The sequence below is a fragment of the Ursus americanus genome, chromosome 4, assembly GCF_024610735.1.
Source record: "Ursus americanus isolate L20-20 chromosome 4, mUrsAme1.1.p, whole genome shotgun sequence".
In the NCBI taxonomy this organism is placed as follows: Eukaryota; Metazoa; Chordata; class Mammalia; order Carnivora; family Ursidae; genus Ursus; species Ursus americanus.
The window spans coordinates 48,447,990-48,475,153 of record NC_142130.1 but is presented as its reverse complement, the minus strand read 5'-3'; the positions used below and the strand labels follow the sequence as shown (position 1 = coordinate 48,475,153).

At 38.5% G+C, this 27,164-nt stretch overlaps 1 long non-coding RNA gene across 1 annotated transcript in view; it reads right to left on the bottom strand.

Moving 5' to 3' along the window:
* LOC123784091 (uncharacterized) overlaps nt 1–27,164 on the bottom strand; it is a 784,838-nt gene that overhangs the window by 536,158 nt on the left and 221,516 nt on the right. The window contains exon 3 of the long non-coding RNA XR_015724218.1: nt 24,030–24,162. This is a non-coding gene — a long non-coding RNA (uncharacterized LOC123784091). The remainder of the gene's footprint in view (nt 1–24,029; nt 24,163–27,164) is intronic.

Genomic DNA, 27,164 nt, shown 5'->3' with positions numbered 1-27,164 from the left:
TCCTGCATGATACAATCCCCCACAGCCTGCTGATTCTTGAGAAAGCAGAGCCTGAGACAAAGGTAGACACATTCTATTTGGGAATGTGACCCCAGGGAGCCGAATGAAAGAGAGAGGAGTGAACAGGGGTAAAATGGAAAGAAAATCCAAGCAAAACAGCTCGTTATGGAGTAGCCCACCACTGTTAATGGGTACTGCACGCATGCAGACCCTTACTCAGCTTTGTCTCAGAACTGCCCATCCTTGAAGGATGAAAGGGAGAAGCATTTACCTCTCAGTGGCCATCTCCTCCTTCCTGACGGCTGCTCCCATGGGGTGTTAACTTCTCCATCTCTATGGGCTGCAAAGACCGAAGAGCCTTCCAGGTACCAGAGCATTGCACATTGCTGCACCAGAGAAGCCTTGGGACAGGAAGCTAAATTCTTGGCGCGTACCTGAAGCAAGGCCGTATCAAGCACAGAGCAGGGCGAAACCTGCTCCAAACTGTTCTCCAGAGCTGTGGCTGGAATTGGAGGTTAGAGAGATGTGGGACAGTGCGCAAGAAGCATTTTATAAGCCTATAGAAGGTGCTCTTAGCCTCATCTAAATCCATATTCTCCTTTCTGTAATCAAACTTTCAGTGTCCAGCGCCTGGGTGGCTTAGTCGGTTAAGCTTCTGCCTTCAGGTAAAGTCATGATCTCAGGGCCACGGGACCAAATCCCCATCAGGCTCCATGGTCAGCATGGAGTCGGCTTCTCCCTCTCCCTCTCCTCCCCTGGCACATGTGCGTGCTCTCTCTCTCTCTCAAATAAATAAAATCTTTTAAAAAAAAAGGGGTTTTTTTTTGTCCAGAACAAGGTTGGCAAAAGGGTTAAATTAGGAAGGCTAAATGTATTAGAAGATGTACATTAATAATAGTTCTAACCTGGAGTGATGTTGAATAGAAATTGATATTAGAACTTGGAAGATTAAAAAATGATTCTACCTGAAAAATTAGACCATTGGATAGAGATATTAGTCATTGTCTAAACTCATGTAATTTCTAAAACAATCATGAGTTGTTTGGGGGAAGATGGAGAAATAAAATTAACCATTTCTTAGGTCTCTATGAGCTTTATAAATCAACATTACTAACTTTCCTGTAATACTGTTTTTTACTGTCACATAGCGCCAGTGATACAGCGCTTATAACCAAGTAAGGGAAAATTGGTAGAAACACAGGAAAGAAAAATATTGGGATGATTTCGTCACATAAAGTGTTGGCATTAATATTGGTTGGAATGGGGGGGAAACTTCATGCTCTAACTCAGGGTTCCTCTCTGAGGCTCTGTCTTACCAGAAATGGTTTTCTCTCTGCCTAAACCTTGTGGCGTTATTATTATCCTCTCTTATTTCATCTGGAATTGCCACAAATAGGATAAAACTTTTGAGTACTTCAATATATGTTGAGCTCCTACCATTTCCTGCGTGTTGGCACCATACATATTAATAAGACATAATATAAAAGATTACATCCAAAAATTTCAGAATATATATTCTTTTAAGGTTCACCCAGCACATTCACCAAAATTGACCATATGATGGATCACAAATCAAATCTCAACCAATTTCCAAAGGTTGAAATCATATAGGGTATGAGTTAAACCAGAAATCAGTTATGTAAAAATAAAAAAAAAAAAATTTTCCAAGTGCTTGTAATTCAAGGAACATACTCCCCATGACCCACAAGTCAAACTATAAATCACAGTGGAATTTAGAAAATATTTTTAAATGAATGCTAATGAAAGTTCAATATATCAAAACTTGCAGGATGCTACGAAAACAAATGCTTATGGGAAATTTATAGCTCTAAACACATATATTAGAAATTTTACAAAAAGATTGGCTGTCAGGGTTCCAAGAAGCCGGGGGGGGGGGGGAAGTGAAGTAGCTTTTCAGACATAGGACAAGTGGCAGTAAAGGACTGATGACTGTAGAGAAGGAGTAAAGTGACCCTACAGTTGCCCTGCTCTTCTGAGTTTCAGCATTCTGGATCGTGTTGCAGTCTTGCTGAGTGAAGGAGGCAAAGACTGGACTTGAGTGAAACTGAGATGTCTTGAAATTTCAGGGCGTAGTACCAGCGAGGAAGCTTTGCAGAGAAAGAAACTTCAGAAATCCGCACACAGATCCCTTTGTGTTCATTGCTGAACACTAAGCTTAATTCCCAAAACCAGCATGAGGTTGGGAAACATTTAATTTCCATCCAGCCTACTCCTCACTGGGAACCCCAGACATTCACTGGATCCTACGAAGATTATACCTTATGTACGTTGGACTAAACTAGCCTGAAAGTAAAATCTACACTAGTCCCCTAAAGCGGCTTAAAAACAAGCCTGAGTAGTATGGAGCTGATTCGTAAGTATCTACTTGCCAAAACAAAGTCCAAACATGTTCGTTCAGGTCCGCTAAGAAGCACATGCAAAGACAGGATTAGATTTACAAGAGATTTATTTGGGGAAACGTCTGTGACCGTTAAAAAGGAAGTCAGAGAAGGCAGAGGAAAGACAGAAGGAAGGAGGGTTGAGTAGTAAGAGTCTCAGACTGCAACACCACTCCAAGAAAGTCAGTTGCCTGAAAACCGGGAAAGAAAATGGAGGCATCTCATGAAGGGCCAACCTACCTCTTGTCTTGTCAAAGAGGGGCTTTTGTGCCATCTTCCACCAAAGGGGAAGTCCACAGCTTTTTATAAAGCAATATTCAGGCCCATATGACTGCATTGGTAAATTATTTTAAATATTTAAGAAGAAAAAAATACCATCTTACACAATTTTTCTACTAACTAGGAACACACAAATCCTTCCTAACTTGTTTTATGAGACAAGCATAACTTTGATTTCAAAACTTGACTTTACAAAAGAGGGATATTATAGATTGAGACAACATAAAAGACAGGATTGTCAAATCAGACTCAAAGACTCTCAGGAATAAGAGATTTTATCCGTTATAAAATTTTGCTAATAATCTCAGGAAAATAAGCAATCAAGAGGACAGGTAAAGCAGAAAGAAGTCTTGAACAGTGTCTACCGTTTCCCAGATCCGTCCTTCTGGCATTGGATGAGCTATTTGGCTAAACTGGAGAGATAAGTTCTCTAAGTGAATTCACTTCACACAACATGGGGCATTTTAGGTCATGATACTTCTCTATTTTATACCCAGATAATTATGTAACTTACATGACATTTCCCTGGGGGCCACACGCCATAAATTCATAGACTTTGGTTTTGTTTACCACAGTCAATCCTGAATCAGGGGCTCCCTGCTAAAAACACCTCATAGATAAGGACTCACCTCCTAATAATTAATACTACTTTATTTACATGAACTCTGTTATCAATATGTTTACAAGGAGATTAGCCTGGGTTATCTGGGTTATCTTCCTTCTTTCTTTCCAGGAAACACCCCCAATATGCTTCCAGGTGATAAATTAATTGGAGGTTAGCTACCTAACTCTCTCCTGCTCAGAAGCCAATCAATCTCACAAATGTAGATGCTAAAGTACTAAATAAAATATTATCAAATAGAATCTGAAATATGCAAAGAGGCTAATACATCATGATGTTGGTTTAACATTTGAAAATTAATTAATCTAATTCATCATGTAACAGAACAAATGAGAAAAAAATGATAATCTCAATAGATGCAGAATAAGCAATTGACAAATCAACACTCATTAGCACTATAAATTATCAGCAAACTAGAAATAGAAGAGAATTTTCCTAACCTGATAAAGATAGCGACTAAAAACTTATTGCTAACATAATAGCTTAATGGTAAAGCATGGAATCTTTCCTTTTAGTACTGGAATGAAGGCAAGGATGTTCACTTGCATCACCTCTATTCAGCATTGCACTTAATGTCCTAGCCAGGACAGTGAACAAGAAAGAGGGAGAGAAAGAAAACAGGAACGTATATTACAAAATAAAATAAAATAAAATAAAATAAAATAAAATAAAATAAAATAAAATAAAATAAAATAAAATAATAATAAATAGCCATGTCATTGTGTAGGTAGAAATCTGAAACTATCTACAAATAAGCTATTAGAATAACTGTGAATTTAGCAAGGTCAGAATATCATAATACTGGGTCACTATCAAAATCAACTGCATTACACATCCTAGTACTGGACCAATTGGAGAAATTAAAATATTTAAAATTTACAATAGTATTGAAAACATCAAATACCTAGAAGTAAACCAATTGTAATATTTATTATTTTTCTACAGGGTAAATTATAAAATACTGCAAAGAGAGGGGCACCTGGCTGGCTCAGTCTGTCAACCATGTAACTCTTGATCTTGGGGTGATTGAAAATATTTGAGAAATGACCCCAATAGCTGACAGACCTGAGCGACCTCTTGGGCGAAGATGTGATATGAACTCTCTGAAGAGGTTCTGGATGGAAATGCAGACATCTCAAAAGATGTCAGCATGGAGGGTGATATCAGTGAGGACCAGAAAAGTCAGTGTGAACAGATGCCAATCCAGAATCAGATATATCCCCTAAAGCATGACGTGACCTAAGTCCTCTGCAGCTTAGCTGCAGCCCTGGGTAGAAGAGGAAAGGACATTGTAGTAAATTATTTTAAAATATAATGTCTATATACCTGGACAATTATTAAAGTGACGGATTTGGTGAATGTGTGTGTGTGTGTGTGTGTGTGTGTGTGTGTGTGTGTGTGCGCGCGCGCATGCGCGCACGCACCATCAGGCAGAATGAGAGATGAAGAAATAAATTAAGTTCAGTTATGGAAAAATAAAGTCACTTTTCCCACACACCCAAGTATGGGACTTGCAAACCTATAGCTAATATACCAACACCAAAGTTTTTAAGCAGGACTGCTGGGCAGGATTGCCTGGAGCAAACCATAGGTATTCAGTCCTTTCAACACAGCCTGCAAGGCACTGTAAGATCGGGGAGACATTTACCAAATTATGTTCTGTGGAACACTACCTCCATAAAATATGAACTGATGTTAGGAGAGAAACGAAGTGGGAAGGTTTCTTTAGCACCAAATTCTCAAAGCCATTCCTTTGTGAATGTTTAGTGCAACTCTCCAAAAGACATGATTTGACCTGGCCCATGTACCAGCATTGTGATATTTGGGCCCAGATCCCCCTTAAAGGAAGGACTTGTTCCTCATTTGCTGGGAGTATGTGAGCAAGCAGCCTATAGCTCACAGCCCTCTTTGGGAATTGCCCCCACTGCAGAGAACCAATTTACTTCAGGTCACTCCTCTTCATGCGGTTGCCCATATCCAATGACCTATCAGTGCAAGGGTACAAAGCTGTTCTCTTGCCCATCTTAGGATAACTCTGAAGGTCATTCCAACTCCAGATCTCCCCCACGGCACTAGCCAAAGCTGCTGTTGGACCTGCATTACAGCTCAGCTTCTCCCTTTCTTCTTCTTTTCTACAAGCGTTGGTCCCATTGGCTCTTCTTAATAAACCTCCTACAGGTAAAACTACATCTCAGAGTCTGAATCCTGGAAAACCCAGTCTGAGATGCTCTACCTCCCAATTCTATTTGCTCACTAAAACCTTTCTTCTCCAAGTACCTAACAAGCATAGGGTTGAAAAAGCACATTTTGGACGCCTATAAGTGCAAGTGTGAGAACTGAGTATTTGTGTGGAGGTTGGGGGAGGGGTGCCTGAGACTTGAACACCAGCCCATGAATTCCTTTGCTATTTGAAACCAGCCCAATTTTGAAATATAACTGTCTAATGTTCTAAGTGCTACAGAATCCATTATCTATTGAGGTAGATGGAGAAGGTCTAAGTATTACATGACATATGCAAATAAATTTTCTTTTTTTCTACAAAAATGCTTAAATCTCTAAGGTGACGGTGGTATTGGATAAAATGCACTCCTTTCCATCTGACGTATACAACATCTTGCACTCACAGCTGTCTTCGAATATTTAGTGGGAGAAAAAAAGGAAAAGTACAATGAAAGCCTTTGAAATTCAGTTTTCAAGAAATAAAAACTGGGCAGTAGGATTTCCACAAAACTGAAAAATCTTCAGAACTGGAAACTCTATCCCAAAAAGTCCAATGAATTATAACACACTCAACTTATTCAAATATTTGTGTTTGGCAAACCACTGGGTAATATCATTTCAAGATGTTAATTGTATTACCAAAAAAGGAGACGATGAATATTTTTTTACAAATCTTTGAAATAATCACTTTTTTAATTTTAACACTACTTTGGAACAAGGAGCTGGCTTGAAAGACTAACACCTAGATGATCAGAGACAGCGAACTATCAGACTGCATGATCAGCATAGAGCAATTCCCAACTCAGACAAGATGCGTGCAGCCTCTACAAATGTGGCTTGGGAGGAGATCGCTTCAGCTCACTTGAATAAGCTACTGTCTATGGCTCACAAGGGTCCCGTTCTTAATGAGGTGGTGCGTAGCAGCAGCACACTGTGAATCCAAATAGCAGATGGCAACACTGTTGAGTAGGCTGGCAGTCTGATGTCTAGCCACCAACTGGCAGCAATCATTATTAAACTGATTCATGTGCCCAGGGAAAATCTTCATAAGAGTCTTAGCAAATCTGAGCAGTGAGAAGCAAATGATCTGCTATTCCTATCTTCTATGGAAACTACATGTATTTTTAAAAATATTACCCCCAAGGCAATCCCCATGAAGAAATGGCATGTCCCAGTGTGAACTGGAGGCCTTATTCCTTTCTTAGATACTCATGTACCTTTAAACATGATAGCTATGATTTCTCTATTGGGTAAATAGCTTTTACTTGAAGGAAATAGCTTCATAGCATTGACCCTATGGACTCAGGGCAAATATTCAGTGATAGGCAAGCACTTACAGATTCTCTAAATAAAGCTTCCGTGAAAATGGTACTGTGAAGCTAGTGATAACATATTCTGTCTCACATAATGAAGCAATGGCCTAAATTGCTCATGGTCCATCTACTTAAGTCAGGTAACTCATCCCTGGGGGAAACGCTTGTTATTGTAACTCTTGGTTAGGAATGCAGAGCGAAAGAGCCACTAGATTTAGGAGACTGTTCTCATGTAAGGACCTTTCATAAGTAAAAAATCTGGAAGGGATTCATTTTCAAAATTCTGTCTTTACAAATCAAAACGCTAAGCAAACAGCATTTTCTTCTTTTCAAATGTTAAAAGGATCTGTTATTTGTCACCAATAAAACCAATTTCTACATCACTAGATATTAATAAAGAAGACTTAAAATAAGGCTTTTATTGAAAAACAAACTCCTGCTTCATTCACTTATAATATGCTTGCACTGATATTAAAACAGAACGAAACAAGCCTACCTGTTCTCTAAATCTTTATTACATTTGTTTTCTAAAATTAAGATACTAGGTTTCTCTTATGTCATGTTCTTACCATAACAAGGAGAAAATACCACCATCAAATGTCAGGTATTTCATACGTCATTATCACAAATATCATATATTCTTTTTATGGTAATTTTTTAATGGAAGCAAAATTTTAAACCTTTTTTAAAAAGGTGTTAAGATCTCCCTGAATAGATTCCCTTTGGCTCTAACAATTTGATCAACCAATTCAGGCTGAAATATCATTTATAACTTCTAGAGAGAGTTCCTGTGTCCTGCGTCAAACATGAGGGTGATTCTTTCTTAAAGTTAGATACCCTAGCCCTGACAAGAAAGCTCAAAAGCAAGCCCATACACCATCTCTCGAATCTTGCAATATTTATCTCCAAACAAGAAATCAATGCCAGAAGTCATTATATACTTTATTTTTTTTTAAGATTTCATTTATTTGAGAGAAAGAGAGAGAGTGCAAGGGAGCATCAACAGGGGTGAAGAGGGGGCAGACAGAGAAACAGACTCCCTGCTGAGCAAGGAGCTCAATGTGGGGCTTGATCCCAGGACCCTGAAATCATGACCTGAGCCAAAGACAGCCACTCAACCAGCTGAGCCACACAGGCACCTGTATACTTTAATATTTGAGGCCAAAAAATGCAAATCAATGAAAGCTTTACTCAGATTTGCTTTTCTCTTTGTTACTTTAAGAGAAATAATTTATATCAGTGTTAGAAGATAAGACGTCTATATCTTGTCTGGGAAAATAAGTGCCATGAGAAAATAAGTATCATGTGTTAAAAGATGTCTGAAAATGGGGCGCCTGGGTGGCACAGCGGTTAGGCATTTGCCTTCGGCTCAGGGCGTGATCCCGGTGTTGTGGGATCGAGCCCCACATCAGGCTCCTCCGCTATGAGCCTGCTTCTTCCTCTCCCACTCCCCCTGCTTGTGTTCCCCCTCTCGCTGGCTGTCTCTCTGTCTGTCAAATAAATAAATAAAATCTTTAAAAAAAAAAAAGATGTCTGAAAATGAGGGCACATGAGTTCCTTAACATGGCTAGATGTTCTTAGTGCATTCAACACCTCATTAGACACAAAAGTTATGTTTTTAGTCAAACATTATAAAATGCTATATATTAGGAAAATAAGATAGGATGATGTATGTTTGTCCCTGGATATAAGACCCTACAGAATGGTAGGTATAAAAGAAAGCCAGCAGTGAATAAGTTAGTTCAAAGGACATATTTCCAGGAATTCTGATACAATGATTAAAAACTTGAAGGTGAATAAATATATTGATAGCAATATTACAGATCCTCAATTCGAGTAAATTGCCCACATTACCAAAAGATGAATATTCTCTTTTAGAAGAGAAGAATTCTAGCAGCCATGAGCTAGGAATGCTAGAAATTCATTCCTGAAAATTTGTATGTACCAAATGATTGTTTTCTCTTCTCCCACCTTTTACTAAAATGACCTTTATCCAAAACATCTATGATATCTTCTTTCCAAAATCAAAGTTTCATTCTGTGTCTCTTGCTCACTTTGGCTGTCAGGGACATTTAATGCAACTGATCACTACCACCATCTTGAAACACTTTCTTGGCTTGGTTTCTAGGACAGCAGTGCAGTTGTCTGGCTTTCTTCTTCTTCCCTTACTGCAATTCACTGTCCATTTCCTGTTTAGCTCTTCATCAAAATCCTGAACTTTGGACATCTGAATATTCTTAGATATTCTGCTGTGCACATTCTCATAACTGAATGAACTCAGACATTTTGCTATGTACTCTCTAATCAGGGCAAGGACTGTGTGTGTCTGGTTTACTGCACAATGTCTAGTACATAGCAGACATTCAAATATTTGTTAAAGGAATGAATGAATACTGGCACAACATACCTCGTTTGAATAGATGAGTGTAAGCATGATGATGATGACCTGGAAGTTAAATAGTTCCTAACATGATTTCACTGAGGTAGGTATAAAGATCATAATCCACGTCTTTTTAGAACAGGAAACTGAAGCTTTGATAGGTCAAGTAACCTGCCCAATAACATGCAGTATCTAAGTGTCAGAGTTGAGACTTGTACTTTTGCAGTCCTAGTCCAAAGGCCATGGTCTTAATTCAGTGCTGTACTTACTGATGAGTACAAGAGAAAATGAGAAATAGGAAACCTAGTTCAGCTTACATATTTCCTGGTCCCTTGCTACAATGATACAGTTTTGCGATCAATGGCTCTGATGACAGTAGGACTACAAATGCTATTTTTCTCACATTCAAAAGGAAAATGACCTGCACAATCTTGCAGTGGTGGGATTGAGTCCCATATTGATTCTCATTCCCACTCTGCTCCTCCCCCCACCACTCGCTCACTCTCTCTCTAATGTAAATAAATAAAATCTTTAAAAAAAAAAAAAAAAGAAAAGAAAATGACCTGTCTCCTTAGCTGTAAAATGAAGATGAAAATACTATTAGTCTATCTTTCACAGATTGTGATTTTTAGGGTAAAATAATAAATATGCAAAATATAAGTTGCTATACAAAAAAACATGGGTAATTTCCATTCACTAATTATTAATACTAAGAGGTACTAAAAGAAGTGGACCTGCAGAAAAATCTCCTACTGACAGGGACAGAGTGGAGGAACAAGAAGAAGACAATCAAGAAAGAGCTAGAACATCCCTTGTTCACCTAACCCTGTCAGTTAGACAAACAGAAGAAAAGAGAACTAATGTTCTCTAGTTCCCATGTGAAAGATAATGAACACTCATTACACAATTAAAAGAATGAAAAGATCATTGACTTAGCCATACTACATTCAAAAAAAGAAAAGAAAAGACTATCGTAAGGACAAAAGTCTGCCAATGCTGTGAAAAAAAAAAACCTGGTAATTCTGCAGTTAATTTGTTTTGTACCTGTGTGATTTTACCTTCCATTGACTCCAGAGACATTACCATTAGCATATCCCAGGGATGAATGGAGATAGAGTAAGCAGGGGAAATTAGGTTAATGAGGCAGCAGAGAGGAAGGCAATTCTGTGACCTCCTGGTCCTCAGAATATACAGGTCTTTAAACTGTAATCAGGTAGCGCAGTTAGGAATACTCCCAAGATTTCTTCTCACCACTGGATTCCAGATTGTAGTGTTCAATTATTATAGAAAATGGTGACCAGGTTCAACTTAAATTCTGGGATTTCACTTAAAAGTTTACTGACGGTACTTTCTTCCTTTGTTAGCAATATAGTCATCAGATCTCCCCTAAGGAGACTAAGGCCTGTCACGACAGATACCCAGATTTCTTGGTCATGTTTGTGTCTCCACTGCGGACATCGTACAAGACGGTTCACTCAGTTAACCTAAAGTATTTCTTAACCCAAAAAGTACAAAGGTATGGCCTTGTGGGTAGAGCTTTTGGAGTCTGTTAGATCAATATCTGAATATCAGTTCACATACTTAGCAAATATGAGTCAACTTCAACCTCACTATGCTCATTATTTAAATAGATACAGCCCTTCACAAGGCAGTTTTAAAGACCCATGATAATATACTTAAAGGGATCAGATGGCCTGGCAGAGTCAGTTTTCGATAAAGCAAGGCTGTGATTACTATCAAAGTTGTTAATCATTGGTATGGTGATCCCAAAATTGACTGTAACTTTATTTTCACCACATTTGGGGTTTTTTGTTGTTGTTGTTCATTTTTGTTTGTATAAAAAGAGAAATTCTTCAGTGTGTTTACAAAGCACCTATTCTAAAGATTTAGGAATTTATGTGACAATCACCCCCCAGTTCTCTTTCAACTTTATTTATTAATAGACACGAGGAACACTAATGCCAACTATGTACTAAGTACCATGAGTCTAGGATCTAGAGTAGACACAAAAATAAATATAATACAGACCCCATTCTAAGAAAATATGTAAAGAATAATTTCAGGAAGAAAATAAGCATCACTAGAGAGGCATAAACAAAATACTATGAGCGCTCAGAGTACATGGTTCTGCGTGAAGCAAACTGGGAAAGAATCACGGAAAAGGTGGTATTTGATCAGCACCTTAAAGCAAGCACAGCATTTAGATATGCAGAGATTGAGGAGGAAGTAGACGAATGAATGGATGATTCATGAATGATTCATTCATTCCAAAATCTTCCCATGGCGATCAGGCCTCATGGTGCCCACTCTCTGGTGATGAACAGCAAGGCCACAAGAAAGTGAAGAGACATGAGCAAGAAACATGGAGTGGTTTATGACGGCCAAAGGGAAGAGTGGCCGATAGTAAATTTGCAACCAGATCGTGGAAGGTATTAAATACTGAGGTAAAATATTTGGATTTTATTCAAGTCTTTTGGAAAGAAATTTCAGAAACACACATCAACCCCATATTGAAGTTAAAAACAAAAGTTAGGTCTGGCTGAAAGGACAAACAGACTCAGAGAACATTGCTAAAAGATAAACTGAGGCATATTAAAAATCGTAAGAGTTCATGTGAGCAAAAATCGATTTGAATCGGGCAGGCCCAAATCCAGAAGTGGACAGGAGCACTCTGCCAACAGGAGCAAGAGAAAAGACTTACACAGAAAGAATGCAGAAGCAAAGACAGGAAATTATCAATTGGCTGTAGCTTAAAGCCTAGTTGACGGTTTGTGATTGGTTCCTCTTGGTGTTCTGGTTTTGTAACCTTGAGGCATTTATAGGCTTAGATCCTGGTTTGGTTACTAGGCTACCATGCCATTAGAGTTACATCAAGCTAATGACCTCCTTGTTTAATTAATTTAACAACATGCATATTAAGATTGGGGGAATGAGGGGCGCCTGGGTGGCGCAGTCGTTAAGCATCTGCCTTTGGCTCAGGGCGTGATCCTGGAGTTCTGGGATCGAGCCCCGCATCAGTCTCCTCCACTAGGAGCCTGCTTCTTCCTCTCTCACTCCCCCTGCTGTGTTCCCTCTCTCGCTGGCTGTCTCTCTCTGTCTAATAAATAAATAAATCTTAAAAAAAAAAAAAAGATTGGGGGAATGGGAACAGTGTCTAAAGTTCTTTCTAGCAGTGTTTGAAATGTATCAGAAGGAAAGAAGTCTGGAGATAGGGACACAGTGGATAGGAAGCAATTTCAGTAGGTTAAGAATGAAGTAAAGAGGACCTAAACTGAAGCCGAAAGAGACAAATGAGACACTGTGATAGTGCTTCATGACTCTCCATAACTCTGTTCTCCCTTCTCCCAAGACAAGGAACTTGGTTAAATTAAAAAAAGAAAAAAAGAAAAAGAAAAGAAAAGAAAAGAAAAGAAAAGAAAAGAAAAGAAAAGAAAAGAAAAAATTCAAGTCTGTGTCTATTTCAACATTTGTACTTTACAGGGATGTAAACATTTCCATTTTAAAATTATACATGAAATAAATAGCAGGTGATTAAAAACTCAGTTAATCTGGCAGACGCTAATGCAAGCCCATAATGTGTAAGACAGTAGCTTCCCAAACCACCCATTATTTTTCATTCCAACATCACCCCATCTGTCTGCTTCCATCTTACCTGTGTCTTCCTCAAAGATTTTCAGTTAACTCCTCCCTTAAAGTCGAAATCCGTTGACGAATACTGAACCCCTTTCGTGGCTGCAACCAGCAAGGCATATCCTGCTAATTTTCAATCTGGCCCATTTGTGTGTGATGACACTTTCTTGAAGCGACTAATATTATCCCTATGAGAAAAAGCCCTATGTGTGACTTTTCATTATAAAAATATCCACTGGGGATATAACATTATTCAAGAAAACATGAAAGCTTGCAGAACGAGTAAACAGCTGAAAGAGCAGCAAGACAAGATACATGTTTCCTAATAAAAACATGGGAATACATTTTGTTATCTGGGAAAAGTAGAGAGGTTATCTGAAGAGATACATGAGGTTAAAAAATGCCATGAGAAATATGTTCACACATAACTATAGATAAACATATGAATAGAGATATATAAAAATCAAATTCATCATATTCACATCGCTTCGGTGTCTGCTTATTTTCACTTCCCCTCACCCTACTCCACTCTACTATTCATCTAGTTATAAGATTAGAGGCCTGGGAAGTTCACTTAACCTATCCTTTCCCCAATCTACCATACTTAATTATTTAAAATGTTCAGGTTATAGTCTACTAACTAAGTGCCTCATGCCCCTACCTAATTTCAACCAACGTGGTTTCTCCCCTCTTCTGGTACAGGATAAAGTGCAAACTCATTGTGGCATAAAGGCCCATTAGGTTTAGCCGTATTATAACCTTTTCCCTATTCTTCTCCCTTTTGTACCCTTGCACCTGCTATTCTCTCAGCTTGGACTAGTTCCTTCTACTGTGGATGAACTCCAACAAGAAGACTCAAAGATCACGTCCTTGGTGAAGCCAATGGTGCTCCCTACTGCCCAAGCATGCTTTCTTAAAACACTTGTTACTTGGGGCACCTGGGTGGCACGGCGGTTAAGCGTCTGCCTTTGGCTCAGGGCGTGATCCTGGCATTATGGGATCGAGTCCCACATCAGGCTCCTCTGCTATGAGCCTGCTTCTTCCTCTCCCACTCCCCCTGTTTGTGTTCCCTCTCTCGCTGGCTGTCTCTATCTCTGTCAAATAAATAAATAAAATCTTTAAAAAAAAAACAAAAAAACACTTGTTACTTATCCTTAACATTTTCCGTAATTTACCTGTCTCCACCAATAGACTTAGTGAGAATCAAAACCACATGCCCTGTGCACACAAACACAGTTTACTGTCAACATTAAGAATTTTACTACTCAACTGTCTTCGTTAGCAAAACTTTACTATTCTAGGAGACTCCTTCCCAGGAAGATAACATTGCAAATAATTACACTGTCCATCCCAGGAATTTCTCTAAAATCCATCAAGACAGCAGAAAATATCAAACAACAGGTCACACATTAAGACTCTAATAGGGGCACCTGAGTGGCTCAGTCCATTAAGCATCTGGCTCTTGGTTTCGGCTCAGGTCAGGATCTTGCAGTTGTGGGATCAAGCCCCACGTCCAACTCCACGCTTCAGATTGCCTCTCCCTCTCTCTGCCCAGCTCCCCACTCACGCTCTCTTTCTCTCAAATAAATAAATAAATAAACCTAAAGTTAAAAAAAAGACTCTTTAATAAATGTAGATGAAATAAATATTCTTAAATGTATTGCAATTATAATAATAGTGACAGAATAGTGACTGGAGAAGAATTATTACCAAATAAAATTTACAAATTAATTACAGTCCATTCTACTAATTCTTTCTCTACAGTGTCTGGCAATTCTCCCACTTGACTAGCATATTGAAAAGAAGGAAATAGTCATATTTTCTGAGCTCGGCACAAAAATATTTTCCAGATAAATCTTTGATCAGAACAAAGGTGGGGCCAACAAATACTTGAATCTATGCAACTATCTATCTACACAATTTATGCATCACAAGAATTGTGATGGTGTTTTTTAATATCTGAAAAATTTTAGGACAAAATATAAGCACACATATACTAAGTGGTTTAACATATAATATACGCTTGTATTCATCAGGCTTTCACTCCCCACCTCCTTTTCTCCTTTAACTCATTAGTTTGACCCAGTGTTTCATCCTTTTTCTAACTCCAAGAATCTTTCTCTCTGCCCTCTAGATATCATGAATTGTCATTGTTACCAAACTATCAATCACAGTCACTAATTCAGGAAATGAAGGGGTGAGCCCTAGTGCTGCCACCAACTGCTCCCTCCCAGGGAATCCCGAGGGGGTTGGACAAATCAAGAGCGTAGCCCCCGGCTGGTTTGCCAAAACTGCTGCCCAACAAACTCATTGCAAGAGAAGCCAATAATTCAAGGGATGAGGGTTTGGAAAGAAAAAGGGAGAAATTTATTTTGGGTGCCAGCATCCAAGGGAAATGGCAGTCTCAAACTTTAAGACTGACCTCTCCCCCAGCAAGATGGGCACCTCAAGTTTTATAGGAGAGGTTCGGTGAGGTCTGCCCAAGAGAGCAGGCAGAGAGCAGTTATTATAGGTGGCGGTTGGGCTGTGTTCAGCCCCTGATCACAGGCAGGGAATGGGACGTGCAGGGTGTAGTCTTCTAGGCATTCCATTGCAATCTGGGCTTTTCTGGTCTGGTGGTTGGAATGTTCTAGTCATTGCAAAACATCTTCATCAATGCCACAAGAAAGTGTGATAAGAAATAACTCTTGGGGTCTATAGTTGAGCAAGAGGCTTGCTGACATCATCAGTAAAATCACCTATATATTCAACTTTTCCTCTGGTTCGTTTCTTTACCTTCTTACTTTAACTGAAAATTGGCAGTGTCCTAGTAACACAACTTATCCTTGATCTTCCTCTCATACTCTATCTTGGGTCCTTTCGATAAATGGGTAATTCTAGGCCTGGTTGGTGGGGGAGAGATACAAGATGATCTTGGACTGTCTTGTCAAACATGGAACAAGGAATGTATCCACAACCACCAGGATCATGTCAAAAAGACTCAGAGCTAACTTAAAGAGGCTTCCAATGATCAAAGAAGGGAAAATTTGGGCATCACTAAGAATAACACCTACCATAGATTGAAGAATAATAAATATGTTTAAATCCATGAGTTCATAAATTATACTAAACATAATAATAATTGGTCAACATTAGAGGATACTAGAGAATCATCTCATTATTTTGAAAACAGATAAAGGAAAATGATCATGCATTTACATGAACTATACCACTGGTGTACCAAATGTTAGTTGAGGAGAAATTTCTGTTCATAAAAATGTTCTAAGGGATTTCCAGTCTCAGCCATGCATGATAAAGTAGCTGGTATTAAAGTAACTCTTCTGCCAAAAACAACTATAAAAGCTGGATGACATACATAAATCAACTCTTTGAAGGCATTGGCAAGAAACCAGGACAGGCAGGACTCTCTCAGTCCCTGAGAGAAGGGAAGCACATATGGTGAGCTCTACATTCATGCTATGGCTTTTTTATGAGGGCATTTTCCAAATCGTGATACAGGGAATATAGCTCAAACAGAAAGTGACAGTCTTATTGGACTGAGGAAAAAGAGGTCTAAATTCAGCACTTCCAAAGTGGCTTGGAATTGAGCTTCAGAATCCCAGACAGGAAAGGAATTGAGAGAAGGATCCAAAAATCTGCATTCCAATTCCCCTCAACTCATGTTAATGCCTCATGGTGTTAATGTATATGGCACCACAAGCGCAAATGGTGGCAGGTGGGTAAATGAAATTAAACTGCTGAATTGGTCAGCAACTAGTAAAGCTACTAGTTTAAGGCAGACCACCATAAGACAGGGGTGTATATTATAATTCTATGGAAAACACCAAAAGAATAATTTTTAAAATATATAAAAATCCTGTAGAAGGAAATGGTACAAAAAACACCACGTGATTAATCCAAAGTAATTCAAGAAAGGAAAAATAAAGGATCAAAGAACAGATGGGATACATAGAAAATAAATAATATGTTGGAAGACATAAACCCAATTGTTTTAGTCAATTTGGTGGCAGGGGGGAGCTACAACAAAACATCAAAGGCTGGATAGCTTATAGGAATTTATTTCTTACAGTTCTGGAGGCTGGAAGTTCAAGATCAGGGTGACAGCACGGTTGAGCTCTGGTGAGACTCCTCTTCCAAGTTGCAGACTGGTGATTTCCAATTGTATCCTCATATGGCAGAGAGCAGAGTGAAGCAAGCTCTCCTTCCTAGACTACTAATCCCATTCATGAGGGATCCACTATTATGACCTCATCTAATCCTAATTACCAGAACATTCAGTCCATCGCATCAACTATGGTCAGTAGTTATATGAGATGTGAATGGAGCAAAAGACTTCAATTAAAAGACAAAAGTTGTCAGACTGAGTGAAAAGAAGAAAGAAAGAAAGAAAGAAAGAAAGAAAGAAAGAAAGAAAGAAAGAAAGAAAGAAAGAAAGAAAGAAAATGTTGTTTATAAGATACATGAAATGTAAGGACAGAGAAAACTTAAAACAGAATGGAAAAATATATACCATGCAAAAATTAAGCAAAAGAAAGCTATTATAGCTTTATTAATACCAACTAAAGTAGACTTCAAGTTTTACTGGAAATAGAGTGATATTTATAAATGATAAAATAGTCCATTACGTAGGAAGATAAAATATTCCTAAACTTGTGTCATCTAATGTATAAAGGCAGAAGAGAAAAATCCACAATTATTCTTAGAAATGTTACAATAATTGACAGAATAAACAGAGAAAAATCAGTAAGAATAGAGAAGATTTGAACAACACAATAAACTACCTTACCCTAATTGATATCCAGACAACACTGCAGCCAATACCTGCAAAGAACACAACTTTTTACAATGCACTTAGATGGTTGCCAAAACTGACCAAAGCAAATCTTAACAAATTTCAAAGAACTGAAATATGTTCTCTGACCAAAGTGAAATTAAACTAATGGATAATTACAAAAAGGTAACTAGAAAAAGTCCTAAATGTTTGGAAATTAAACAACACTTTCTAAACACCTATGAGGAAGAGAAAAAATTGCAAGGGAAATAGAAGTAATATAAGTTCCTACAAAGTCACGTTCGTAAGTTGATTTGCTTTTGAATTACTCCTTTCATAAAACAGCTTTTGAAAACCTTAAGGGAAGCTTATGGGCTTATTCCATTCCTCCAATCTAAAATAAACTTTTTTTTCCCAACTGTAGTTCCAGCAATCGCCAGACTTTTATTTGTAAATAGCTGCTAAGTGTCTGGTATTTTACTGTACTTATTACCTACTGAGCTAGCTTACCACAGTTTTTAGGGTGCTAGCCCAAGACACCAGACTCCTGGACCAGAGCCAAAGGACGTTATTACTTATAGCACAGTGGCAGCACGGTCTTCAAATTTACACTGGTTCCCTGTTTCCCAAATCCCATGGGGGTGATGTGGAGAATCTCAGGGGCATGCAGCTCACAAGAGTGACCAATTCACTGCTGTGCCCAAAACTGAAGGGTTTCTGGTATTCAGGACTCTGCAATAATCAGAAAAATCTCAGGCAAACTAGGACAAGTTGGTCACCTGTGTTGGTCACACAAGATTTTGTATCATGGCTGCGATGCCCTGAGCTTCGGAAACACCAGACTTTTAAAGGAGACTGCCGACAAATTTGTCCAACCTTTGCTCTAGAAAAAGACATTATCTTTATTATCCTGGACAGCAAACAACTCTGCCCTTTGCCTCAGAAAGAAACACTGTCTTTATCTTCTAAAACTGTTTGCCATACAAACACACTTGAAAAGATATTCTAGAACCAGAACTGTCAATGAATCTGCTTAAGAGACTTGCAGAAATGCAAGAGATCCATATAGGGGATTGTCTCCCAGTAAAATTCTTATAAAATTACAGTACAATCATACTACAATCATCTGCGTACTCATTTGTATCTTGGCTGTGAAAATGAAAAGTCTCCCATACTTTGATCAAGTTCCCCTTGTTAGGAACCCAATACAACCTACAACTATCTGGTCAATTAATTTTTGACAAAGCAGGAAGAATATCCAATGGAAAAAAGACAGTCTCACCAACAAATGGTGTTGGGAAAATTGGACAGCAACATCTGAATGAAACTGAACCATTTCCTTACACCATAGACAAAAATAAATTCAAAATGGATGAAAGACCTAGATGTGAGACAGGAAGCCAATGAAGTCCCAGAGGAGAACACAAACAGTAACCTCTTTGACATCAGCCATAGATAGCAACCTCCTTCTAGATATGTCTACTGAGGCAAGGGAAACAAAAGCAAAACTAAACTATTGGGACTCCACCAAAATATAAAGCTTCTGCACAGTGAAGGAAACAATCGATAAAACTAAAAGTCAATCAGCAGAAGGGGGAGAAGATATTTGAAAATAAATTATCTGATAAAGGGTTAGTATCCAAAATATATAAAGAACTTATAAAAATCAACACCCAAAAAAACAAATAATCCCATTAAAATATAGGCAGAGACATGAACAGACATTTTTCCAAGAAGATATCCAGATGGCCAACAGACACATGAAAAGATGCTCAGCCTCACACATCATCAGGGAAATACAAATAAAAACTATAATGAGATATCACCTCACACCTGTCAGAATGGCTAAAATCAACAACACAAGAAACAAGTGTTGGTGCGCATGTGGAGAAAGGGGAACCCTCTTACACTGTTGGTGGGAATGCAAACTGGTGCAGTCACTCTGGAAAACAGTATGGAGGTTCCTCAAAAAGTTAAAAATAGAACTACCCTACAAACTACCCTACAATCCAGCAATTGCACTACTAGGTTATCTGCCCAGAGAATACAAAATAGTAGTTCACACACATATACACACACACACACAATGGACTGTTACTCAGCCATCAAAAAGAATGAACTCTTGCCACTAGGACTACAGGTGGGTGAGTAGATGGTATAACAATTCAGATGTCACTGGTTGTTTCTTCCACCCAGGAGAATTTCCGGGAGTTCCCAAGAGAGGTTTTATAAGCCCTCACCAAGTGTTTTCTCCCCTTGCTTCACCATCTACCCATCTGCATCCACTGCCTACCACCAGCTGAGGCCTGGGTCCCACAAGATACAAAGTCTCAGCATATTCAGTCACTGTGTTGGTTTTCTATTGCTGCCTAGCAAATTACCATAAACACAGTGACCTCACACAAAGGAATTACGTCATGCTTCTCTAGGTCAGAAGTCTGCCATGGCTTAAGTGGGTTCTCTGCTTAGGGTCTTACAAGGCTGAAATCAAGGTGTCTCTGGGCTGGGCTTATAGCTGGAGGCTGTAGGAAAGAATCTGCTTCCAAATTCATTCAGGTTTTTGACCAAATACGGAATGCCGTTCATGTTTCTTTGCCTGATGTCAAAAAGGGGCCACTCTTAAACTACGGAAGGCCACCTGTATTCCTTGGCACAAGGCCCCCCTCATAATTCCAGTCCAGCAACAGTATATTAAACCCCACCTTGTGCTTCGTATTTCTAACTTTCTTTTCTGCTCTGACCTACAGAAAACTCCCTGCCTTAAAAGGGCTCATCTGATAGGATCAGGCCTACCTGGATAATCTCCATTCTTTAAAGTCATCTAACTTGGGCCCTCAATCTACAGAATCTCTTCAAAGATGTACCTAGATTACTGATTGAATGAGTAACCATGAGATAAAAGTCTTAGCGAGGGTGAAGGGAAAGCATCTCTAGAATCCCATCTACCACAGTTACCTTGTGGGGAAGAGCTCTCATCTCTGCATCTGCTTGAGGGAGCTCCAAAAAAAAAAAAAAAAAGGCATTGTTTACGCATCTATATTTGAGAGTTTTTAGAAAACCAGGTCTTTTAGGGTTTAAGTACAGACCTAATGCTCTCCACGAGATTTAAACCTGAATCCAGTAGCATTTTGGCTCTAAGTCAAATGAAAGTGAACATTTGGGGCTATATTCAAAATCACCCATCTTTCCAGACAACTAAGATTTCATTACAGGATCATACTCTCTTGAGAGAAATACTTTCTCAGAAATCTTGGCCCATAGGAAAAACAAATCTTTTGGAGAGGTGGCCTTACAGTATCCCAGGCTTGTCCAGACATGTCTGAATCCTAGCTGAGTCTGCAGTAGTTTCTTTGCTGCATTTGCACAGTATTGATTTGGGATCTCTGAGCTTTCTGTGGGTCAGACCACTGAGCACACGTAGTTGCTGGAACAGAAGGCGTGTTTCTTGCTGAGTAACTAAATGTATGACTTGTAGTTTGAGATAAACAGAGATTTATGCTTCCCTAGTTCATGTGCCTCAAAGGACAAGCCACAGGGTTTTTGTGCTTGGAAAGAGTAACAATTAACCAAACACATTTCTACAAAGGATAGGTAGAGAAACAATGTTGTTTTTGCAAGAAAGTCTGCAGGCCCAGAATCAAGCAAAAAAATGAGGCTTTGGTTTCTGAGTATAGAGTAGAGAATAGCAAAATCAAAGGAAGACAGAGTTAGCATTATGGAAAGAAATGGTCGTGTCCTCTCCACCTTTTTCCATCCAGTTTGCTCTAAACACACAGACAGCTCAAATGTGGACTCTGAATTGTAAAGGAGGCGGATAGAAATGTGCAGGGAGGACTTAAAGGCTACCAACAATCTTAATTTCTTTCTTTCTTTCTTTCTTTCTTTCTTTCTTTCTTTCTTTCTTTCTTTCTTTCTTTCTTTCTTCTCTTTCTTTCTTTCTTTCTTTCTTTCTTTCTTTCTTTTTCTTTCTTTCTAACTGGTGTCAGGTAAGATCTTTCTTGGCAGAAACTAACTCTAAATGTAGGAAAGACCACTACAACTCAAGCTATATAATATGTGTCTTGTATTTTTTTAAGTCTAATATCCACATAATTACGTTCAGCATCTGTTTACATAAAAAAAAAAAAAACTGTTGCATGTCCTGACTTCCAAAAAATGTGGAAAAACAGCAAAGTGAATTGTTCAACTTGTTAGATGTTTTCAGGGAGCTGTTTTATTAAACCAACCAGTCAACAAACAGCTGATAAAATGAACCAACAAAAGCAATGGGGAATTTAATTGCAGAATTTTATTTTGCTTTTATGAGTCTCAAGATTATTTATGTAAGAGAGAATGATGCATATAAAGAGAGATACCTTCCAGGTTTATATTATACTTACCCCCAAAACTAATGAAAAGCTCTGAGCAAAAACTAGGTTATGTGTTTATGCTCTACCCAGAAAAAATGATAAAATCTCCTATGAGATTTTATTTCTAACTCCATGGTCCCAAGTCAGAAAAAAATAAAATAGATAAATACATAGAAAAAAGGAAAAGCTATATTCTGTCCATGTATAATTAAGGTATTAAATGGACTTTCACAAGAAAGTTTAAATCAAATCTAAATTATTGATAGACAAGTATATATAAATCTTTTTGTTGTTGTTGTTGGAGGGGGTGGGGGGAGCAGCAGGGGGAGAGGGAGAGAGAGACTCTTAAGCTCTTAAGCAGGCTCCACACTGGGTGTGGAGGGGTGGGGTGCAGGGCTGGATCTCACTTAAGCTGAGATCATGACGTAAGCTGAAGTCAAGAGTTGGGCTCATAACTGACTGAGCCACCCAGGCACCCCTAAATCATTTTGATATTTATATTTAGTCATGGCTTCCAAAAAATGTATGCAAGTGATACAATTCAGGTAAAATTAGAAATAATAACCTAAATCACTTAAATCCTAGCTTCTGTTAACCATAAAGATACAAATGGTGTTATAAAGTGTGATTTCTGGGAACTACAGAGAAAGCTTTGGGAGATAATACTACATGTCAGAACTTGAAGTCAAATGGACTTAATTCTGCTTAATTCTGCCCGTTTTTGACTGTGTAGCCATAAATAATTTTCTTAGTTCCTCTGAGCCTCATTTCTTTATCTGTAAAGTGTAAATAACACCTTTCTTGTTTTTGTACCGCATTTATCTTACATGTTTTCTCTTCATTCATTCTAAGATAGTGTGACAGACACTGACTAGATGTTTCTCAAACCCATTTCCTATTTCTGGGCCAACAGTGAAACTACATTTCCCAGCAGCCATGCATCCTGGCGGTTCCTGTGACCTTCTCTCCCATGGAACATGAGCAGAAGTGCTGTGGCTCATCCAGTCCAAGGCAGTTTCTTTACCCCTCACAATTCATGTGCTTTAGTCAGTTTCTTTGCTTTCCAATATTATATCACAGGTACTTTTCCAAATAATGCATTTTTGTCAATGTAATATTTATTTTTTAATTTAAAATTGTCTCTAAATTTTTCCTAAATTTAGGAGTGGTATCTTACCTTTGGGAATGGTAACATTCTTAAAATATTCCTAAAGTTGTATACTATGACTGATAAAATTCAAATTGCTATAATTTTCATTGAAAAAAAATGCAAAGAGAACAAATCTTGAGTCAAATGGGACACAGGAACAGCAGTGTGAACCAGGACTTTTCTGGGTAAACCAGAAAAATATATACAACCAAACTAGAGAGAGAAAGAGATGGAAAGATAAATAGATATTGATTTCCTAGCACATGCCAACCCTCCTCAGAACTGAAGGATATTAGTAGTGAAACATTAGCAGCAAAGAGTAAGAGACATCAATTATGAGAAAACAAATGATAATTTCACATCAAACCACTGTTGACATTGGATATTTTTTGTCTTCCAATTAAGATGCTATCCCTTTTTTACTTCTTAAGAAATGAGTAAATTTCCTATTTCCGGCATTTTGCAGCCAACTATCCCGTGAGAAAAGCAAAGCTGCTAAATAAAATTCCAAGCAGAATAATCATTACCTGAGGAATAGATTTACACCCACCCACATAATAACAAGAGACGGGTTTTAGAGAAGATAGTGTCCTAACACCAAATTCACTCCTCTTAAATAGAAGCTTCCCCCAGAGTAACTACAAAAACCACACTGGGGAACCGTTGCAAGTTAAAGAAAGAAGAAACTTAGAGACAGTTACCCAGGGACACAATTCCAAGTGGAAAGCAGCCTTCTTCCAGTTTAGGTGGAAGAGTCCTTCCCTCCGTCACATCCTCAGTTCCTCCCTGAGGTTAGCAATACAAGGTCACAAACACTTTCAAGGAGATCCACACCAATACAGGCTACATGGCTACTCAGCTTCATAGAACCAGGTCAGGGAGCAAAGGATAAGTTCTAACTAGTCGTTGAAGTTACCTTTGAATCCGGAATTTGTTTTCTCAATATGCTGTCATAACAGGAATTATTTTTCTCAAGAACCACAAGAGGGAGTATTCTTACTTCTTTGTCCATCTGACACCAAATAGATGCGTATTATCCTTATGCATGTCTAAAAATGATAAGACATATTATTAAACACTACGCAATCTTCTTCCTTATTTATCTAAAATTCAAGTGATTATCTGTCTTTCATTGATTCATATTTATTATTATCCAGTATATTTTCTCAGCCACTCATGATAAAGAGAAAACAGCATTTCACGCTGGCTCTTTCTCTCATGTTTATTATCTTGAAATTGTGAAGGAAGATTTCCCTCTCAGGTTGTGTTCAGCAAGTGCAAGATAGTAATGGCAATTCTCCTAACTAGGAGGAAAGTTATCTAAAAATATTAATACCACTGCTTTGAGCTGATCTCCTGCCTAGTCCCTAAAAGGATGAAAGCGAATCATGAACATGATTCTGTCAATTACCATCATATGCCTGCATATAAGACAGTGAGGTGGTAACTAGTACTTTCAATAGCCAACAAGTAGTAAGAAGCATGAAACTACTGGCCTGAGGTAAGATACCACTTTGTAATTTACACCAACTGCTAAAATGAACAACCCAGAATATCCCTGGATTCACACACATGCACACACACACAGAGTTTATTTCCCACTCAAGTCACTGTCTGATGGGAGTCGGGTGGCTAGCCTGGGCTGCTCTCTTCCAAATGATGACTTAAGAATTTAGGTTCCTCCCTTTGCGTGATCCCATCATCTTCCCACTGAACTGTCTCTTGACTGACCAGCAAAGAGTGGAGTAATTTTAAGGCAGAGAGCTGGAAGTGGTATATTTCACTTCTGTCTCCTCACCTTTCTCTAGAACTCAGTCCATAACCAACCTAATTGCGAGAGGCTAGAGAGTGAGGCCTCCCAAGAGCCTGGAAAGAGGATATAGAATCACTGAGATTCTAGACCAAAAGTTTGGAACATGGGGCTCATGGGCTGTCAAAAGTTCTGTTAGCTTGGATGCAAAATAACTTCTGTCCTAACCTCTACTTGAAATTTAGCATATACCCTCCCATTATAAATGTAGGTGTAATAGATGTTTCTGGTCTTCAAAGGCACATCCCACTCAGTTCATGTGATTTCTTTTTTTTAAATATTTTTTATTTAAATTCAATTAATTAACATATAATGTATTATTAGTTTCAGAGGTAAAGTTCAGTGATTTATCAGTCTTCTATAAAATACCCAGTGCTCATTACATCACGTGCCCTCCTTAATGTCCATCACCCAGTTACCCCACCTCTACACCCCCGCCCCTCTAGCAACCCTCAGTTTGTTTCCCATGATTAAGAGTCTCTTATGGTTTGTCTCCCTCTCTGATTTCACCTTGTTTTGTTTTTCCCTCTCTTCCCCTACGATCCTGTTTTGTTTCATAAATTCCACATATGTGAGACATATGATCATTGTCTTTCCCTGATTGACTTATTTCACTTAGTGTAATACCCTCTAGTTCCATCCACATTGTTGCAAATGGCAAGATTTCATTTTTTTTAGTCCATTTGATTTCAGTGCAGCTGATCTAAACAATCCCATGCATATTGTGAGCATCTCTCCTCGAGTATGACATCTCTTTGTTTTTCTGCTTCAGGAATTTCTCTGAAGTCTTGGAAGGTCACCAAATAGATGCACGTAGATGCGCAGTAGATACAAAAGTGCAGAAATTTTAATAACTATGGGAACAGCCCTCAAACAATGTGGAACAGGAGTTTTTATATAAGCAGACTGGACTCTAGTTCTTTAGCAAGACATTTCTGAGGCATAGTCTACAAGGTTCTTCAAAGTTCTTTAGCAAGACATTTCTGAGGCATAGTCTACAAGGTTCTTCAAAGTTAAATACAAGTAGGATCAAATCCCAGCAGTTCTCAGCAACAACTTACCCAATAATATGCCCTTCATTGGCTTTTCTCTCTCCTGTCTCATTCTCGCCCTCTCTCACTTCTGCTTCCTGGGATGATTATTCCAAATAAACTGCATGCACTGAGTCATTGTCTTAGGCTTTGCATTCATGAAAACCCCATTTAAGAGTTGGAATGGAAAGTGGCTCCAGAAAACAGCTCCAAAAAAATCAGGATGGGATTTTGAACCTGAATCACCCAATAGTCAGATAGCAACCATTGCATGAGGCAAGTGTGGGAGGGAGGTTAACTCCTAATGTGCTGTGGCATCACAATGCCTGAGACTCTCATATATGGTATGTTGCAATGAGGTGCAATGAGGTGCAGGTAAAAGACAAAATGCTGGATTTTGGATGGAGTATCTCTAGTACTTGAATGGTATGGGAGCAGATGCAATTAAAAGAATGGAAAGCATTGGTGGATAGATTTTGTTAACTGGCTTAGAAGCCTTAAAGAAAGGCTGTTTTCTATTAAAAGTCTTTTCAAGGTGTTCAGCTTTCATTAACACTGTATCTGAGATTCCAAAGCAATTCCTATATGTTTTAAGGTTTTGTTTTGTTTTGTTTTGTTTCTAATAGCAGCATTCCCAGCAGCACTTCCAGGTCCCAAATATCCAGATCTATTCCATTTATCTATTGCTAGATAATAAAGAACCCAAAATATGCTGGATAATAACAACAAGATATATTTTGCTTAAACATCAATAATGCAGGCAGGACTCAGGACGGTTTATTTATACTCCACTCAGCTTTGGCTGGGGCAGCTTGAAGGCTGGGAACTGGAATCATCTGAAGTCTTGCTCATTCAGATGTTTTCTTACATCAACATGCTGGACATATCCTGGACCCCTTGGCTGTGGATATCAGTTAAAACACCTACATATATTCTCTATGTGTGACCTCACAACATGGTGGCAGATTAACAAAGGTGAGTTTTTCAAAAAAGAGAGCCTCATGGAAGCTGTATTGTTTTTCCTACATGATCTTGGTAGTGATACACCATCACGTTCCAGTGCGTTCTGTTTGCTAGCTGCAATTAACTAAAATAACACTGAACACTATCCAAGGGAGTGTAGTTAAAGTGAACCTTTTGATGGAAAGAGTGTTAAAAAGTTTGTGGACATGTTTAAAAACCACTAATGCACACATACTTTACATAAAAC